The 20,322-nt window shown below is 39.0% G+C and overlaps 1 protein-coding gene and 1 long non-coding RNA gene across 3 annotated transcripts in view; one reads left to right on the top strand and one right to left on the bottom strand.

The window, feature by feature from the left end:
* Nucleotides 1-20,322, bottom strand: part of Daam1 (dishevelled associated activator of morphogenesis 1) — a 109,600-nt gene that overhangs the window by 54,517 nt on the left and 34,761 nt on the right. The window lies entirely within an intron of this gene.
* Nucleotides 6,223-20,322, top strand: part of LOC125613302 — a 29,029-nt gene continuing 14,929 nt past the window's right edge. Inside the window, exons 1-2 of the long non-coding RNA XR_007343821.1 lie at nt 6,223-6,235; nt 6,594-6,596. This is a non-coding gene — a long non-coding RNA (uncharacterized LOC125613302). The remainder of the gene's footprint in view (nt 6,236-6,593; nt 6,597-20,322) is intronic.

Raw genomic sequence — 20,322 nt, 5'->3', positions numbered from 1 at the left:
AGGAGTCTTCCCAATCCAATTTCCACGGAAAGTGCTTAAGTCTCAGCTGGGTGTGACCGAGGACAAATGATCCCTAGATCCCATGTCTCACTGAGGAACGTGCTGCTAGACTGAGCATCTGGAAAGAGCTCATGAGAGAAGGAAACTTGCCTCAAAAATGACCCCAGGATGCAGCCATTTGTTAGCCCAACTTGTTCTATGTTTATTCAGACTTCAGTAGACAGTTAAATTTTGAAGTAGGGTTTCATTCGATGTGACCAAAATAGGTTAGTGCTTCTGAGGAGGAAGTGGAATGAAGCCTGATGTTGAATGGAAGGTAATGAAATGGACCCGGGCCTACCACTGTGAGAGCTCAGGGACTTTGGTAGAAAATACAGTGTGCCTAAGCTGAAAAGAACTGGAATTCAGAAATCTATCCCCAAATTGCCCGAGTCGGCCTCACATCTTATAAACCAGTGTGACCTGGAGCAGAAGCTCCCAGGGTTTCTGTGGATGGAGGTCTGTCGTAGCCTGAACATAAACCTCCCCCCAAAATCAATTGGCCATGGTCTCTGCTGTACCAGAGCTCAGAGATCATCAAAGGATAGCATTGCAGTCAGGGATTTCTACGCATTTTTGTACACCTATGTGGCTGTAAGTCATTTGTGTGATCAAATGGCCTGAAAAGGGAAATTTCAACAATTCTTAGCTTCACACTCAGAAAGTCCCTTTGTACAATGGATATTCCCTGACCCTTAAAGAAGATGCTGTGCCATGTACATACATAGCTGGTATCTGGAGATGATGCTCTCTAGTCTGTTTTAGCATCTCATTTAGCAGAACTCCATTTCTGGTGTCAGAACCCCAATTCTCAGAAGAGTGGTTTCAGATGGATCTTTTAATTGTAGTCCCATACTTTACCTCAAAGAAACACTTTCTCTAAGCAAATCTTTCCAGGCAGGCCTACTCAGGTGGGATAAAAGAAACACAATTCCCAAACTATCTTTTAAGTACTCACAACAAGGGGGCAAAATAACTATTGTTTACAGTGCTTAAAAGCTGGCAGTAACTGATAGCAGTTGTGAACATTTCATCTGGAGATGGTACAAGCCAGATGCTGGGGACAAAGGCCACAGCAGTGGCTTTGAAGCTGGGCTGGATTACACTTCCATCATGTAAAGACGTTTAGGAAATCTGATGCGTTTTTAGAACAGCCCTTGATTATAATTTAAAGTGTTAATAAAATAGCTACAGAGGTAGTATAAACGCTGAACCCTGCTTCCCTCTTGAAAGGGAGCATTAAAATTAGCCAAACCCTGCTGTTGCCAGTGTATTTAACAAGCCAAAACCCACAGTGATATTCAATGGCATTTGAACCTATAAAATAAAATAGAAGGTGCCAGATCTTTTTATTCTCCCCAAACTAGGGCAAATTTCCAAAACAAACAAAACCAAGTCCCATGACCAAGGTCCCACAAGAGCCTGTCTGTTTTAGGCCTGATAGCCCTACTTACGGAACAGAGATGGTCTGAGAAACTGAAGACCAGTGCACAGGGAGAAAACTTCACACTTTGGAAATGTTTTAATAATGCAAACAGATTAAGAGTAGATCTAGATACTGTAGTCAAAATAAGGCAAAGCAAGCTTCTTTTTATTTCACATACCTCAGTGCTGAGAAAATCAAACACTCATAAAGAATGTGAAAGCTGCTTGTAAATGTACCAATTGTTATCACTCTGCAATGGGGGGTGGGTAAAATCCTCAGAGTACTTGTTTTGGCCATGCATCTCCAGCTTTCCCTTGGGTAGTCTTGGTCCTGGTCCTTTCATGTGAATGTGTGTGTGTGTGTGTGTGTGTGAGAGAGAGAGAGAGAGAGAGAGAGAGAGAGAGAGAGAGAGAGAGAGAGAAGCCAAGGGAACTCACACCCACCTCTCTACTTCTGCTGTCTGTGGCTCTTAGAATCTGTGGTTCTGCAGTGGCATGGGCCAGAAGAGAAGAATGAACTGTTCAGGAGGGGTTAAGAGGATTTCACTAGACACTGAGACATGCCAAGGGGGAAGTGCTTCTAAAATGTATAATCTTCCTGAGGTAACTGGGTGCTACGTATTATGAGGTCCAGCACACATACAGCTTATCATGGTCCAATGCTACTCTAAGCATGGTATTCTCTCTTTAAGAGCCTACCTGAGGAGGTGGTATTGCTATTACACCAATTTTACAAGAGGTAAAAGAGGTTAGATGAGTTGCTGAGGTCATACTGCTAGAAACTCAGAGGCAAAGAGGAAGAATCAGAGCAAACTCTCTCCTAAGATTAGATCTCGCATTAATCACAAGCAATATACATTTAGTGCAAAGCTGGCTTTTGTTCCTAACTGCTTTACTATAAGAGAACTCAAACATGGCTAGAGGCCAAAACATGAGTTCACCTTTCCCTAAATCTCTACTTCTATTTATGCTACATTTAACTTAATATAATTCCCAAACCTAATGTTTTACCCCAGGTTACCTCTTATCCCCTCTCTAGACTCTTTCTGTGGGAACTCCTTTGCCCCTTTATCAATGTCGTACCTATCTTCATACACTGGCATACAGACTACAGTTACAAGGTTCTTCCTAATCTGTTCTGTTCTATTAAACACCTCAGTCTCTATCTTCATGGGGATTCCTCAAGAAGACTTGAAAATTAGCTGTTAGCATTGAGCACTGAGCTGTTAGCATTATTGCAGACACTGTAATTGCAAACAAACACCTCCTTAAATCCCACACATCTAAGCCTGCCTTTGGCTACCTCCTGTACTAGTTCCATTAGAACTTTCCTCTATGAAAAAATACTGGCTTCATTTTTTTTTTTAAGTTTTCCTCTCTCTCTTTTCTTAAAAAAATATTTATTTATTTATCTTTTAGTTGTAATTGGACACAACACCTTTATTTTATTTATTTATTTATATGTGGTATTGAGGATTGAACCCAGGGCCTCACATGTGCTAGGTGAGTACTCTACCGCTGAGCCACAACCCCAGCCCCCTAAGTTTTCTTCTCTTTAAAACAGATTATTGGTAACAGTTCATGACACTTAGAGAAGGTTGTCTTACGTGAATGTGAATTCTAGCATTCACATTAAATTCTCTATTTAGTCTATTTATAGAATGGATAATTCATATTAAAATCTAGTTTTGTTTCCTCTTGAAAGTATTACAAACTTTGAAGTTCTGAGGCTTGTCTTCAGAAGTTCTGTTAGATAATTAGAAAAAAGCATTTTATGTTATTAAGTTCTCCATCGATTTATGGTTTTTGACACTTATTTTTAGAGAGATGGTATGGTGGAAGAATGACCAGATAGTGTATCCTTAGATGGGATTCTAGAATCTCCCTTTTAATCTTCTCAGTTGTTGTTTTTGATAAGTTTGAATATCTCTGGGGTGAGTTTTCTTCTCTCCAAAATAACAGGGTGAGACCAGACTGTTTCTGAAGGTTCTACAAGTGCTAAGATTCTCCATGGCTCCAACAGCGAGCTGTCACAGAAAACACAGTATGCACAGTACTTAGCATGATGTCTAGATTTCCAACATCAATAATTTTTAAAATTTATGTTGTTCAATAACTCGGTTACATAATTGTTAATTTTCAACAGTTTCTTCCTTTGTAAGGTAGAGGGGCAGGGGAGATCCCAGCATTCATTATTTTTTAATTTCTCTAATCCAGTTCTTCTTATTTCCTTGTGAGGTAGCCAGACATCTTTAAGAGGCTCTTCATGGCTAAGATTTCCTGGGTGGATGCAATTCACCTGGAACTGCTCATGCTTTAAGACTGCACTGAAACTACTATTTAACCTCTTTTCTTCCATTATCCCAATTTTGGGGGGTGGCTGCTAGAAAACAGAACTTGTACAGGAGAGAGGACTTTCAAGAACATTGACTTTTTTCAATAGTCGAACTCATTTAAAAGGTAAAGACATACATAGTCTTTTTAACCTTACTTCATGTCCAAATGGCACTTTTTTTATTTCATTCTAAATGGAATGGTCAGTGGCTGGTAAAAATCTTCAAGAGATCCTCCTCCATCCTCTTTAAAAAACACACAAGGGCACATGTGTTTTTCTCAAAATCACTTTGACAATTAGAATGAATTGTGCATTGTTTCTTAGTTTTCACTCTTTCCAAAGTAAACAACCACAGCTGAGTCTGGACTTCTGACTCTCACTTCACTGTCATCTCTCTACTGCCTCCAGTTTGACTATGTTCCACTTCTTCTCTCACCATCAAACAACATGCATTGGAATCATTAGTTACTTACTAGTTATGTGATTTTTAGGCTGGCAAAGTTCCTCTTTGTGACTCAATTTTAGTTTTTTTGTTTTTTGTCTATAAGATGGTTGCGCCTCTCGCATGGTCATTAGGAGGATCTACAGAGCAAATACTAAGAAGGAAAGCACTGGGAACAGCGCACATAGAACACGTTCAATAAATGTTAGCTATGAGGATAATGATAGTGTCAACAGTCTCCAGTTACAGCCACCCTAAGTACTTGTTACTGGGACTATAAAAAATTGGAGCAACCAGGGTAGAAGCAAATTTTGGCAGTGATTGTCCAAGTTTGAAAATGCACATAACCTTTGACTCTATAAATCTACTTTTAGAAACGTGGCTGGTCCATAATCATATACCACAATTATGTGTTCACAGATATATATCATAAAGATTTTCTCTCTGTAGCACTATCTGAATTAAAAAATGACTAAAAAAGAAAACAAACATATGGAGAGGGACATGGGTGACTAAATAACTATGCAGCAGTAACAATGAATGAAGTGCATTTATATAATAATATGAAAAAAATGACCAAAAATTTTAAAGGAGGAAAGGCTTCTGAATATTATTTCCCATCTGCAGGGAAAAACGTGAATACTTTATACATAACTATTTTCAGAAATATATGAAACTTAATGGCTACCTCTGGGTAATGGAAGAGAGTCTTTTACTTATGAACTTCCATACAATTCAAATTTTTAACTTCCCAAGAACTTGCAGTAGTTCGTATTCTTTCTCTCTCTTGTCTATTTTCTTTCCAACGTTTCTCTAACCAACAGCCAATCTCTGTCAGCTCCTCTTCCACTCTTCTTGTGAATTTTTACTTCTAGCATCTCTCTTCCTCTAAAGCATAGTTCATTGTACATTCTGTTAGAATTAGAGCTTTGCTTTTCCTGATGTTCCATGTAATGTAAAATGTATCAAGACCCTACAGCTTGAGATATTTCTGTCTTCCATTTTTGGGCATTCCTTGTAGGGTATGGCTGCCTGCTTCTCGATCTTGGGGCTGCACGTGTGGCTGGGATGGCTCCTGGCGATCAGACACGAGGAGGTGCTGTGGGCAGTGACCAAAGAGGTGGACCACCTCCAGGATAGATCCAGGACTCTTCCGCCCTCGTGGACAGCTCCTGTCTTCCCTTATGGACTATGGGATGGGTTTACACGTGAACTTGCTCCACTCCTCTGACCTTTATTCTGATTGGCTCCTGTGCAGTATATAAGCTGTGTGTACTTCCTCAATAAATGAGATCCTGCTTAGACTCCTCTCCCTGGCTCATCTGATTGTCCTCCTGTGAAGGCAGGGGTGCTTCCCCAGCTTCTCCCGCTGGTCAGGAGGAGTCAGGGGGCTAAAAACCCAGCAATTCCTCCACCTTCACAGCAAATAACTAAAAAGCATTCTCTACTAATAGTCTTCTCTCACTGGATTATCTTTCTAAAGTACACTTCAACCCCAATTTCAACTGTCAGGCAGAAAAAGAAGCTGTGATTTGGGATGAGACTTAAATACTCAAAGCAGCTAAAATTTTCTAAATTTCCACATTCACATATTTGGAAATTTGTGTGACAATGATTTTCTTGGGAGCAGCTAAAGTCTTTCATGGGTATATGTAGGACTCACAATTCAGTTACAAAACTGTCTTTAAGTACCATTAACTTCTTCTGAAATTACCATTTGGCCCTTTCTTAATAGGTCCATCTCCCAAATGATAATATGAAAATTGTGGTGGAGTGTTTCTTCAGTTTAAGATGGTCTTACTAAGGCCCAGAACAGGCTGCGCAAAAGGTCAATAGATTGTGAAGGACATGTTCTGCGGTCCTTCACTAGACCACAAATCACAGGCTGAAGCAACATTCACAGCCCACTAAAGCCATAAATCTCCACGTGTGCTGTTACAAATCCAAGAGGTTCTTAGATAATATTTGTCAGGAAAGAAAGACACTCTTTCACTGTCCAGATTGGCTGAAATTTTTCTAGCAATGTATGATAGTGCAATCATCTCCAAAATCGTGGCAAGATATTATAGTTTCATTGAACAAATTTCACCAGCAGATGGGACTTATTTCAGTATGACTCAAAGTAAATTTAATCCTGATGAGTTCCATTATACAGGAAAGGCAACTAACAACTGATAAAAGCCTGTTCTATGCACAAAGAAAATGCTATCAGAAAACTCATATACACTTTGTGATCATATATGATCAAGAAATCCTCTTGTTAATGAACAAAATAATTATCTTGTCGCATTAAATTGTTATTATTAGTCTGGATTTCATGGGTCTAGCTCCAAACACTAATGAATACAACAGACAGTAAATAAATCCATTCTGCACCTAGAATTTTTATAGAACACTAGATGGAAAAGGGCAGACAGGACAAAACAGTTTATTCTTCTAGGTATGTCTCTCTGATGCATGGCACCTAGGAAGACTCAAGTGAATGATAGGGAGCAGGAGCAAATGTGAAACCTGGTCCAAGAAACAGGAAGGAAGAGAAGATAGGATGGATATAGAAAAGTAGTAGTCCTTGCTAAGAACTTCTGCCAACTTTCCCCTCTAGCTTAAAAATAGACTAGTCAGCATCTTCTCAAAACACAGCCTGATGAAGCATGGACCAATCTAACAGAACAGGGGTAAGCAGACTCGTTCTGTAATGGGCCAGCCAGGTGATATTTCAGGCTTTGCAGATCACAACAGTCTGTCACAACGATTCAACTCTGCTCTTTCGTAGTATGAGAGCAGCCACAGACACTTAAATGAATGGGCATTTTCATGTTATAATAAAACTTTATTTATAAGAGCAGGTGACTGGCAGTAGTTTGTTGACCCTGTTCTGGCTTAAGGTTGGCTCTTAAGAGGACTGGAGTACATCAAAATCCTAACGTGGTCACGGCTATTTTTCATGCTTTCCCCTGTCTTGGAAGCTTCTATACCTCTAGCAAGCCCAGCTGCTACAAATTATGATCAGCTCATAAAATACTATGCAATTTGCACAGTGATCTCAACCTTATCTAGAGTAGAAGTGACCTACACGCCTACAAAGTCCACCTTCTTGCCAAGCTCACTGCTCCCTGAATATTGTCTAATCCTACTTTTAAAAATAGCATCCCATCATGAGGTCATTTAAATTCTGATATTTATACCCACCTTGGAAAACAAACTAACAAACAAAAACCTTTCTTTTTCTTCTTTCATTGAGAAGGACTAAGAGGCTCACAAACCTGGGTTGCTTCTCTCCCTCCTTTCAACACCTTCCTTTAGCCTCTAGCAGTGGGCTAAACTATAGCCTATCTCTGAAGCTGATCAAAGGCAGGTAGTGGGTTTCAGAAAATAATTCCTGCACTGTCAAATTTCATGATATTCATGTGGTCACTGGAACTGCCAATCCTGGTTATATTTTTTTGGCCACTGCTACAATTATACATCAAATATGTCTGTTGCCAAAATCCGGTTGGATCCACACAAGAAATGATTACAGAACAGCGGCTTCTTCATCTGCCAGGAAATCTAGCATCTCCTCCTAAGCCTCAGAATGTCAGTCATTTTTTTCAGCAAGACTCAAGGATGACTTGCAAAAACCATGACTTTCACATCTACCATTTGGAATCATGGAAGAAAGAATAAATCTCTTTTCCCAGTTTTTCCTAATGTTATATCTATATTTTTAAGGCAATGCAGAATTATATAGCTGATCTTTGGCACTAGAGACATCATAATCTAAGTTTCCCCACACAGGGGTCCCTTATATAGTCACCATCAGACCATTTACTACCGAGAAGCATTCCAGAAATCCACAATCATGAACCAGCACATTCATGAATTGTTAGAAAATTCACCCATACTAAATTGACAGATACCTTATAACTTTAAGCACTTGTAGGCCTTAGTTTTGCCTTTGGGAACTGCATGGAGAAGTCTAATCTCTCCTATGAGGAACCTCCCAGCAAATATTCAAACAATTCAAACAAAATATTCAAACAATTTGTCCCCAAATCTCCTCTTTACTGTGCCAACAATTCTCAATGGCTGTATAGCACAAGTTTATCTTCCCAATTCATAAATAAATCTCAGATTTTCTATAAATTCATCAGACTTTCATGTCCACTATTTACAGAGGTAATGACTACAAATATAACTAAATTCCCAGGAAATGGCTCTTCTCAGATATTTATACTGATGATACACCACTCCAGGCTGTTTCTCCTGAGACTGGAAGATTGCTGATCAAAATCCCTCTCCAAGAGGAAACAGAACAAGCTCTTTCTCTCCTGAAACTCCCCAACAATAACATTTAGGACTTAGAATAAAAGACACATGTCATATAAAGTAGAGCTAAACATGTACAGTTCTTATTTTATTAAGAATCCCTATTTTAACAAAGTTGGCCATAAACGAAGTAGTAAAACTGATTTTCTTTTTATAAGATTAAGGATGCTTTATCTCTAAAACAAAAATCTTAAGTTAACAGAATTGAATACAGATGAACAGGACCTATGATTGCTATTTGCCAGGAAACTTCGTGGGAAGTTTAAGCCTCTTTAGAGTATCATTTTTCTTACCTCCAGATTAAACTTTTGCTGTCTCTGCTTCTCTATTGTATATCCACCCCTTCACAAATCTAGGAATTTCTTCCATTTAGCAAGTCAAGTCTGACACCTCTTCTGACTCCCAGAACTCTGCTCCCTCCCCTTCTCTGGTCTACGCAAGTAGAAAGCCTAATAGAGCCCATAAAAAATGTCACATATTTTATTTTGTAGTATATGCTAGCCTATCATATACTACAAAATAAAATATTCGGAGGGCTTAGCAACCTTAAATAACTTATAATACATTAGTTCGTCTATATTACTTATTTAACATTCTATGTTGACAAAGAATTTTTTAAAGGTAAAAGTATGGCATGAACTCATGTCAAAGCTTTTACTGAATTCATTAATGAAAGAGGGAACTAGTAAGATGGTATAATCAGTTCAAAAGAAAATTCAAAGAGTGGACATACAGATGCAAAATAAGTCAGGAGTAATAATCAATTGCATCAGACACAATTTGCATTTCAATTGGTAATAATAATTTAAAATGCTATCAATTTTGGATTAAAAAAATGTTAAGTTATTTAGATTTGCAAAATAGCTCAAGATGATAAAAGGCAGAGATAACTCTAAAGAGTGCTACAGACAGGATATGAAGTACATTTTCACTCCCACCCATTTCAATATAGCTGCAGTTTATCAAATAAAGGATGCATGACTAGTGTTTCCTGGTGAAGAAGACAGACTCTACAAAGGTATAATGAAGAAGCCATGCTGCATGACTAATATTCTGCTCCAGGCTCCTGAAACTTAAATTTCCTAAATGCTCAGACTTGCCCAAAGCTCTTGCCCAAGAATATCTCCTCCATTCTGACCACTTCACCTCAACTTGCTCTGTTCATCTTGCCTTGTTTAGGGTGTATAACCCATTTCTATCTGCATCAGAATCTCTAACTTGAGACCACCGAACTCCTGACCATTCTATTCCACCTCCTCTAAAAGGGAGCACGTGGCCCTCTATCCTCCCCTGGGAAGTTTTTTGTCACATATTTGAGGTACTATAAAGATTCTTGTGCTAGTCATAAATACAACTATGAGCTCAGTGAGTTTAGACCCTCTGGCTTGAAAGAAGACCACACCTGTCTACTGCTCTCTAACACTCTTCTGGAGTGAATGTCACATTAGAGTGATACATAGTCTACTGAATCCCAAGGACATGGCAGTGTTTTAAAGTCTAAATACTGAGGAAGACAGTGTAATTTTGCAGCAATATTAATACAATACTGCTGAGTGCCAGACTTCTTAAATGTAGAACAGTAACAGAATCCCTTCTTATCATGCTCATAATCCACAGTGCTGAATAGAATCTATAAAAGTCATTTGTGTTCATTCTTCTCATCACTTTACTTATCCAGTAAATATTTATTGAGTTCTATAATGGGCTGAGCGCTATTCAAGATGTTGTAATACAGGAATAAAATAACTAAATTCTCTTCTTCCCTTGTGAGTGATCCATGAAGACTTAGCAGGCCCTACATCTCATGCTTTCAAACTTCAGAGCTGAGATGTTCCTAGAAGATCACTAACTTATTTTGACAAATTCTAAGCCTTTGCAAGTATTGTTAGCACCAACTCTACCTATTGATACATTTCACTCTTTGTTATCATCATGTTATAAATGGTCAAGTTTAATTAGCCCTCTTGTACTTTTATTAAACCCCAGTGTTTATAAATGTATCTTCTAACTTCGAAATAAAGACTAAGTGCAATCATACCTGAATTCCATTGGGATAAAAAGCTTTGAAACAGTTCCTTGCCAACACAAAATGTTACCCTGGTATTGTCTAGGTTTCACAGTCTTTACTTACACTGATAAAAGTCATGATTTCTGAATGGTCTGATATGAGACAGCACATGAAAAACCAGGCTTGTGCTCCTTCTTAGCCAGCTATCATTTTTGTTCTCCCCCAAATCATGGCACATTAGGAAAGCAAGAAGAGCAGCACTCTAAAGATATCAAGTCATCCTGAGGGGAGAAGCAGCAACAATAAAGAACAGGAGTAGGACAATATTTCTGAAACAGTTCAGGAACTCTGTCCCACCACCCTCCCCTTTCCTGAACAAGTCCCAACTGACATCACAGATTTGCAGGCTTAAAAGTCATTTGCTACAGAATTCAGAGAAGTAAATGCATCTCATGTGCTGCTGTGTCTAAGAAGGCAGCCACAAACCTCGCCTAGAACTAAGAGCTAAGCCTTCACAGTCAGTTTCCCAAACCATGAGACATTGACTTTATTTATTTTAACAAGTCATTTCTTTGGCAAAGTCTGGAATATGACTGAAGCCTAAAACTTTCAATCGGTTACAACTCCAACATCTGAAACCAATTTTAGATGACAAGTCCCCCTCATTTTCATGACAAAGAAAAAGAAACATTCTCCAAATATTATTTTCAGAGGTGATACCACCCCACATTCCCCTGCGGGCAGGCACTTTGCCTACGACATGAGTGTGTGCAATAACATGAAATAAATGACTCCATGGAGCCTGTTAAGAGTCAAATCTTTGACCCACATGCCACCATGGGGTGCTACAGACCCAGGCTCCATTTGGTCCAGTTGGTTTGTAAGTTAACATGTTTGGACACACATCACTAAGCTCTTATGCACTGTGGAAATCCAATCAGTGGTGTCAATGGCCTTTGCTGCCTCACATCTTGCTACCAGATTTGCTGCTACTAGACCAGCCTTTCAGAATGTCGTAAAGCAGGTTTTGATGTTCTGTAACCTGCTCTTGGGAAAACAATCAAAGTGTGTTTATGATTTGCAATATAATGCTTAATGCCAGCTATAATGAGAGAGGACCCTTTGGAAAATAGTAATTAAGAAGAGAATGGGGAAACTCTAAGCACCTAACAGCATATTGCTTTCAGGGAAGCATTCTCAGGATGATGACAAAAAATGCTAATACAGGGTTAATTGTCCTCAAGGAGAGTGAAGACTCTAATTTTAAGCTATCATTGACTGTACAATGTACTACTGAATTAGGAACAGCCTTTTTGGCAAAATAAATTAAAAAGAAAGCCATCAGTTGGAAGGTACGGCTTTATCAAGAAGCATCTAATTATGTGGAAGTTTTGCCCATCATGTGTCGTGACAGACATTGCTAATCAATTACCGTGCTACTTCATATTGAGATCATTCATCACCACTGAATCCTTCTTAGAAATAGAAGAGACAAACAAAATGATACCATCTGAAATCTGTTCAAGTCAAAAGTTGCTCTGCACTGCAATGAAGAATAACAGAATTTAAGGCACTATAATTTAAGGGTGGTATTCTTCAGTAGACTTTCTACTGTAACCCATTCCTAGTGCCACAAATTACCAGGTTCCTACAGTGTAAGGAATTTTGAGAATCCCAAATTAGAAGTATTAGTGGCAGATTCTAACTTTCACTGGAAGTGAAAAGCTTCTTCCTACTTTTCAAAGAGGAGAAAGCCTGAATTGTACCAAAAATATAATGGAATCAATAGGATCAGGCATGATATTATTGGAGCTATTAGTGAAAAGAACACAATAAATATACATAGGAAAGACTCAGGAAAAGTGTGTTTTTGTTCTTCTTTCATCGTTCTTCCAAAGGGGGGCTTTTCCTTTCATTGATGTCCTTCATAAACCTATTTCCTGGAGTTAATAAAGTCAGGAAGGCTTGGTGCAATCTGTCTATTAAAGTAGGAGCCACAGCACTTGGAGAGTCTGCTGAGAACAATGGAGAGACCTAAGGGAAAAGTATGGAATATTCTACTTAAATCTGACTATAATCTGGGGACAAGAAGAGCCAGGGGACAAGGATGGCAAATATTTGCTATATATGCCACATTCTCCTGTCATGTGTCATGGCAGGCATTGCTAATCAATTACCATGTTACTTCATATTGAGACCATTCATCACTACTAAATCATTCTCAAAGGCTCCCATTCCATTCCCAATTATTCAGTTAGAAATCAAGATAAATCTCTTTCTCTCTCTCTCTCTCTCTCTCTCTTTCTTTCCAGCTATACTTAAGGTTATTTGTAGCCCATTCAGCTAACAACAGAAGGAAGTCAGGATGCTAAAGGAATAATGTAACAAAGAATGTGCACTAGTCCAGTGTGTCTTATATGCTGTGTGTCTTGAGGGTTCACTGGGGTGCTAACCAGAATGAACAGCTACTGTATATTCTCAGATACGAGATACACTGATATCCCTTTCTATCAAAGATAAGCTGTTACCAAGACCACTTTCTCAAAATTTTTAACCAAACTCACTTTGGGTTCTATAGGACACTGCAGCAGTCTGTTATCACACCTAATAAAATTCCCCACCTGTGGAAGAATTTGGGAAATGAAAGGGAACTGTGCCTATGTGCTTCAACATACACGGGCAAGGGGCTTAAAAGGCCCACACATTTCTTATCTTGGTTTTACAATATTCCTGTTGCTAAGTGCTCCATGACAAAGATGGAGGGCTCCAAGACAGTTACTGACTCCAACCTCTGCAGCTGACATGCAATCCAGAGCTGTCAAAAGGAACCTGCTTAAGAATTAATGATTTGAGGGGCCCAAAGATAGATGCTCTGCAGCTCCTGAGAACCATTGCATTCCCAGAGCTTCCATTCAAATCCAGAGCTCCAAGACTCTTCCAATGAATGGAGGCGCAGCAAGAGTGTTCTTCTCACATTGCAGCACCAATATAGGCATGAGTGACAAGCACCTGGTGAAAGCTGTGGGAGTTGCTTCTCTAGCTCCTATTCAAGAGAGCTCCACGGGACATACAAGTTCCAAGCTCCCCATGGCACCACATAACTGAGTCATCCAACTAATATGTCTTACTTTTTCTCAGCTATATATTGCTTACTTCCCTCTTTCAGCCTGGTGTTCCCTAATTACAGAGAAAGCAAAAGCCCAAAGAAAGGGTTGTTACTGAAGAAATGTATTAGGAAGCACAAGAGAAATATGGTATCCACGAAGCAGAAGCACATTCACTGTCTTTACAATGCTTCAAAAGCCAAAATGAAGTATTTGCAGCCTGAAAAATCAATAGCCTCCAAATTCAGGAACTTGTACGTAAGGAGCTCAGTGTGTAGGTAATGGCAGATGGCAAGTTACACTCCTCAATTTCAGAATCAAGGAGTACAGGTGGAGGAGAGAATTTCAAAATGTTTGTGCAGACAGGCTGAGGCTGCACCTGCACTTCAGTCACCAACCAGGGAAGTGGCAAATGACTCTGAGGAACTTCCTGTGTTTGGTGACGGCATATATCAGTCAAGAACTTGCTAAAGAGGGAAACACAATTTGCCTGGATCTGGAACTGAGGGTGCAAAGAGATCTAGAGGGAAGACGGAACCACACAGAGAGCAGTTTCCTTTGTAGTCAAACCAAATAAACATAATTCTAAGTGAATTGTCTATTTTTTATAAACTTGCAATATTTTGTGTTTTTGCATAGCTTTACCGGTATTTGAATGGAATGCTTTTCATTTTCTAAACCTTGGGTTTGGGCTGTTGTTTTTAATGATCATTTTCTACTGTAGTAATTTTTAATTTCAATTTGCTTTCTGAGACATACAGAGGAAACCTGAAGAGTTTTAATGACAGCATCTTGTACCAGGAACATTCAATGTAAAGTAACTGATGAGAGCCACAGGATACTCATTTCTTTCCTTTAGACAGTACCAACCCCACAGAGGGTTGGCAACTAGTTCACAGCAGGGATAAATTACTACAATCACTTTGGAAAGCAGTTAAAGGTGAAACTGTTCATATCAAACCACTCAGTAACCACATGGCTACATGTCTATTCTAGAGAAATTCTTGAACATATACATAAGAATTCAAATAGTGAAAAATGTAAAATAAGCACTAATGTAGATAAAAACAAACCTTGCCATGTTCATAAAATGTTAACACTATATAGCACTTAAAATGAAGGAATACTACATATAGTTTATGAATATATATGTATGTGTGTGTGTGTGTGTGTGTGTGTGTGTGTAATAGAGAGAGAGAGAGAGAAAGGTTATAAATATGTGAGCAAGGAAAAAAATACCATTTCAGAATACAGAGGTCACCTTTGGGGTTCAACTATATTTTTAAAGATTTCTTTTTTTTTCTTTTTTAAATGAAATCTTAGGTGAATACAGCAAAATCTTAGCTTTTTATTAAATATGAGTGTTATTATAGTTCATTTTTTGTATGTTTAAAACTTTCACAAGAAAAATTAAATAATCAACAAGGAAATAATAGTGTTTTCCATGGCTGGAGGGGAAAGTTATTAGAGGTTTATTAGTTTTCTTTTTCAGAAATTTTAGAGACTTCCAATTTATTGAAATCCAGAACATCTGCTCTGTTGATTAGGTTTAAGACTCTAACAATAACAGTATCTATAACTGTGCTGAAACATTCTTTTACTCTTCCCCCCAAAATTGAAGTTGTGTTTTATTAGCTTACCTGAAGATAGAATACAACTAGACTGTACTATTGAATTATAATGCTGAAACTCTGGACACATTTTGTGGTGGTACAGGGTACTTGAACCTAGTAAATCACTCACTGGCCCTCCGCATGAAACCTCTTGGGGTTGTGTTCTATAAAGGGATTTTTTTCCCTTTATAGATAGTGCAAATGATAGCAGTGATAATGTTTTCATTTAAAAATACTCTTATTTCAAAACTAAAGATATTCATCAACCATTTCACTTTTCTAGGCAGCAGACAGTGTTTTTCTTTTTTGTTGTTATCGTTTCTTGTTTGGTTGGTTTTTTAAAAATTTTAATTTGACTTAAAAGGCAGCTCAACCCACACATGAACCCACTTTCCAAACTTGACTTTAGCGGGTGCCAAAAATGGTTTGTCAGGCAAACCTGATCAGTGTGTGTTTCCATGGACTAGACCAGGTCAATGAGCACTAAGGCACTATGGCACATGGTTGAGAAGAAGTGAGGTTTGACTTTCTCTGGGCCTCCGTATTCCCAAACATAATTAAAGGTGCTCCTGAAATCAGGTCCAGGGCCCCACCCAGAAGCTAAGGGACTGCAGATTGCTCACCATTGCTGTAGATCTTTTGCTACAAACAGATCTTCATTTGACCAATTTCTGGTGCTAACTGTAAGGACTTTCTTGATCTCCTTCCTTAACTAAAATATATTCTCCTAAATTACCTTCTCTGCCTCTGAAATGTCCTATAGTTAATTAAGGGAAAGATGCTTTTGAAGTTCTCACGACTTTTCTGAGAAAATCAGACATCATCACTTCTGAATATGGATGTGATGACCCCCAGGATGGCATATGGGTGGACAAGAGGAAGTTGGTCCACGCTACCGTGAGGAACACAGCTGCCAATACTATCTTCGACTGTGACAACAGCTAACATCACAAGGCTCCGAGCTCTCTAACAACTATAAATCTATTATCTCACTCAATTTTAACAACAACTTACTTTATTGAGGAGGAAAGAGAAATCAGAGAGATTGTATAACCAGTAAATAGTATCCTGTGGCTCGAGTTGACTTTGGGATGGTCTTTAAATATGAAAAGTATTTCCCATAACTAATACTTGGCTTTTGTTTGTAATATATAACTGTAGCATAAAGTCTGTGCAAAATAGTGTTGCACAGACATTATACCACAGTTAGAACAACTATGAGGGGCAAACAAAATTTAGGAAACTTGTGTGCAGTTCTCTGGACTGAAAGACTTTGGGAGATAATCCATTCTAACAGAGGACTCTACAGAACCAGAATGTAGTACTCCAACAGAACTCTCCAAAAGTTAGAAACAACATTTTAGACTTATTCACTTCTCTAAGAAGGAAAAATGAACTATATTTTGGTTCCACCTAAGGGCGTATTCACTGACCACATCTTCATTCTCCCATTAAGAAGCAACACTTAACGAAATTGCAAACTGGGATCTTCTACAAGCAAGGGATGGGAGTAGGGCCAGCCGGAGTCACAGAATTAGTAAGGATGGAAGGAAAAGAAAAAACAGAATTGGTTTGATTAAACAGAGGGAATACAGGAAGAGGAGGCAAGAACTCAAGAATTAATCTTTATTGAAACCATAATTTTGGTTAAGGGCCATCAGGGGCAGAGAATCCTTGAATGAACAGTATTTCATACTTCAAATCTAAAATGTGATTTTCATTTTGACAACATTGTCTTCCATTAAAAACAATAAAATGGGTCACTATCTCTGAGAGTATACCACTTAGGAGTTCAAGGGCAATAAGAACCAGACCTTCAGAGGGTACATAAGCTTCAAGCAGAAAGCGGGAGGAATCTTACCAGGTCAAGATCATCATGTTTTCACAGTCACATAATTGGTAATGCAAAACTCTGCATAGCTTATGGCTTCATCTATGGGTTTTTGTTCTCTTATTTTTGTTTTTATTTTATGTGTGAACATAAACTTATTGGAAAGAGTTTTTGAAAAATGTAGAAATGTATCTCACGGTTGTTTTATAAATAAAATCAATATGCTAATAAAATTATAATGATTACAATTATAGTGATTATATTTTTTCCTTTTTTATTAATTCGTAATGATTCTGATACACAAAGGACCGAGTTGGTTGGTGGATTTATAACTCTATATTATATTTCTATCAGTAGCATTATGAGCTTCAAATGCTACATGTCTCTCTCTCTCTCTCTTATCTATCTATGTACTATTCCATCAATACAATTTTAACTGCACTGTAGTTTGCTCCTCTAATCATTTTTAAAGGCTCACGTGTATTTTTCAATTTTAATTCATGTTTGTCTGAGATAAATATTGTGATTGCTGAGTTTTAAGGTTTGCATTTGTCTGAATTACGCTGATGATTTTCTTAAATTTTAGAGTCCCCTAGTCCTTTATTGGGACTCTGTAGTCAAACTTAATTTTGCTTTCCTATTTTTTTCTTTTAGTAAATAAATTTTCCATACACACTGTAAGTTGTGTGTGTTTGATCATCTTTGTTTTGAACTTTGCAGGGAAAAATAAAGAAATGAGGTGGAGGGAAGGAAGCATCCCTGTGCTAGACAAAGGAAACGATGCAGGGGTTTGGACAACACACAGGGTTCCATTTTAAATAACATTTGCTTTCCTCCTAATGTTCCTAGAAATATGTGATGGTGTGATAGTGTTCAAGTTGTCTGAACTGCATCCTTTCTTGTAGGTTTCTGGTAGGGTGAACCCTAGGAGAGACTCCCCTGTGAGAGCTGGGGATGGCAGTAGCGCGACCCCTTTTGAAGTTCTTGGTTTATCTGCTCCCCTGGGTCTCTTCCCCTCTTGCCCAATAGTCTACTTAAGGGTTTCCCCCTTAAGTAGATGAATGGGCAGATGTGCAACTGTTCACCTTTCCCTGAGTCCTCCCTCCGTTTCTTCTGGGTCAGAGTGTGTGTTGAACTCTGTGACTAAGGGCCCTAGGTGCTGCAGGACACCCTCATCAAAGTCAAAGGCAACAGGACAGGCAGACCTTTCACATCCAACCTTCCCTTCCCAACTGTCTGCTCTGTGAACTTGAGCTCCAGAACTAGATGCAAAGGCAGCCTTGCAGAGACCATTTAGCTAGTCTCTATCAATACTTAAGAGCAAATCTCTTGTGACCATACTAATTACCTACATACATACATACTAATCTTTTTTTTTTAAAACCTTGACATTACAAGCTGAGCAGTTTCCCATGTTATTAAAGTTCCTTTGGAAACATGACTTTTCACTGGCTATAAGACACTGTTGTTGGTGTGTATCATCATATAACCATCTTCCTTTAAGTTATTTACAATCATTTTCTTTTAGAGAAAACATTACAAAGAAAATCCACACACATAATTTTGTCTGTATCTCTGATCACTTCCTAGAATGGGAATGTTTGAAGATCTTGCATAGACATTACCAAATGGTTTTGGTCACCATCTGTAGGTATCAATCAGTATCTCATACTTCAATCAATGTTTGAAATACTAACCCAGCAGCGAGGCATAGGCATCAGTGAGTCAGAACCAACAGTGCAGTGTGGGGACAGGAACCAGCCCTCCAGCCCCTGAATCATGGAGGAAGACCAGTGGACCAGTGGGCCCTTGTGGGAAGAGACAGGTTGGCAGAATAGTTTTCATAGGAAGGGCTTGGGGCAGTTCCTCTTTACCAAGTGGAATTGGTACCATTTTGGCAGATGAAGCCTCTCTGGGGTATACCAGGAGAACACTGCCCTGGGTTCAAGTTTCTTCCTGACTTTTTCCTGTGCAGGCTGAACAAATCTCAGTTATTTTCGTCTTTCTTCACAGTGCTTTTATGTTTCAAGAGGTCAGCCTCTTACAGATTTCCTAACGAGCCCTGCAAATTGTGTTTAGCAACAACCAGAAAAGGTCAACAGTCTAAATGTGACTGGTGAAGCAATGGCAAAAGGGACAGAGAACAAAGTGCAAACCAGGAGGGGAAGGGTACATACAGTCCATGTGAACTTAGCTCAAATGTTGAGAAGAAGCCAGTTTCTAGATGATGGAATGAAAGCATGACAACATCAACTCTCCCCCGGGTGTAACCAACAGGTGGTCAAAATGGTGGCCCCAGCCACATCCCCCAGAGGTTGGTGCTCCAGCCTCTGTGCCCTGAAGCCTGTCTGCTTCCCCCATTGTGGAGCTTATGACAAGTCAATCATCTGGTTTTATCTGCTTCTCCTACCAGAACCATGAAGTTTGACTTCTTTAATCATCCTCAGAAATCCAGCCAAGAACTTTGCTAGAGAAGAGACTCAGTACAGGACTAATAAATCACACATCAACCTGCCCTTCACCAACTGTGCAACTTCACTGAGTGAAGCGCCAAACGTCCAAATCTTGTAATTTCTTACTGTTCCAATCAAGGACTATATAGCAAAGCCTCATCTTCTGATGCCAGTGAATATATAGATGAGATAGGAAGTTTCAGAGCCTACAGAGTCTAGAGATGGTCATGGTCGGCGGCCACTATGTCTCCCCCATGCATCTTTTAGAGAGGCCAAGGAGGAAGGACAGGCAAATTTCATTTCATTTCTTTCTGCTTCTCCTTCTCCTTCTTCTTTTTTTTTTTTTTTTTTTTTTTTTGGTACCAAGGATTGGATCCAAGGGACTTTCCAATTTTAGTTTGAAACACGGTCTCACTAAGTTGCTTTGGGCCTTGCCAATTTGCTGAGACTGGCTTTGAACCTGTGATTCTCCCATATCAGCCTGAGTCACTGGGTTTATAGGTATGAACCATTGAGCCCAGAGGCAAATTTCATTTCTAATCATGACTGCTTCTGTAGCTTTCTTTAAGCCTTTATCTCTCAAATGCCAATTGGAATCCATTAATAGGTTGAAACTTCATGGCAGAACACAAGAAATAGAAGTCTAGAAATAGGGCTTCTAGAGAAGTCTAGAAATAGGGCTGGGGATATAGCTCAGTGGCACAGTGCTTGCTTAGCTGCACAGGGCCCTGGGTCTGATCTTCAGCTCTACCTACCCGTCCCCC

The sequence above is a fragment of the Marmota marmota genome, unplaced genomic scaffold, assembly GCF_001458135.2.
Source record: "Marmota marmota marmota unplaced genomic scaffold, marMar, whole genome shotgun sequence".
NCBI classification, from domain to species: domain Eukaryota; kingdom Metazoa; phylum Chordata; class Mammalia; order Rodentia; family Sciuridae; genus Marmota; species Marmota marmota.
Note: the sequence above shows the minus strand (reverse complement) of the source record. Positions and strands in the feature narration are given on the sequence as shown.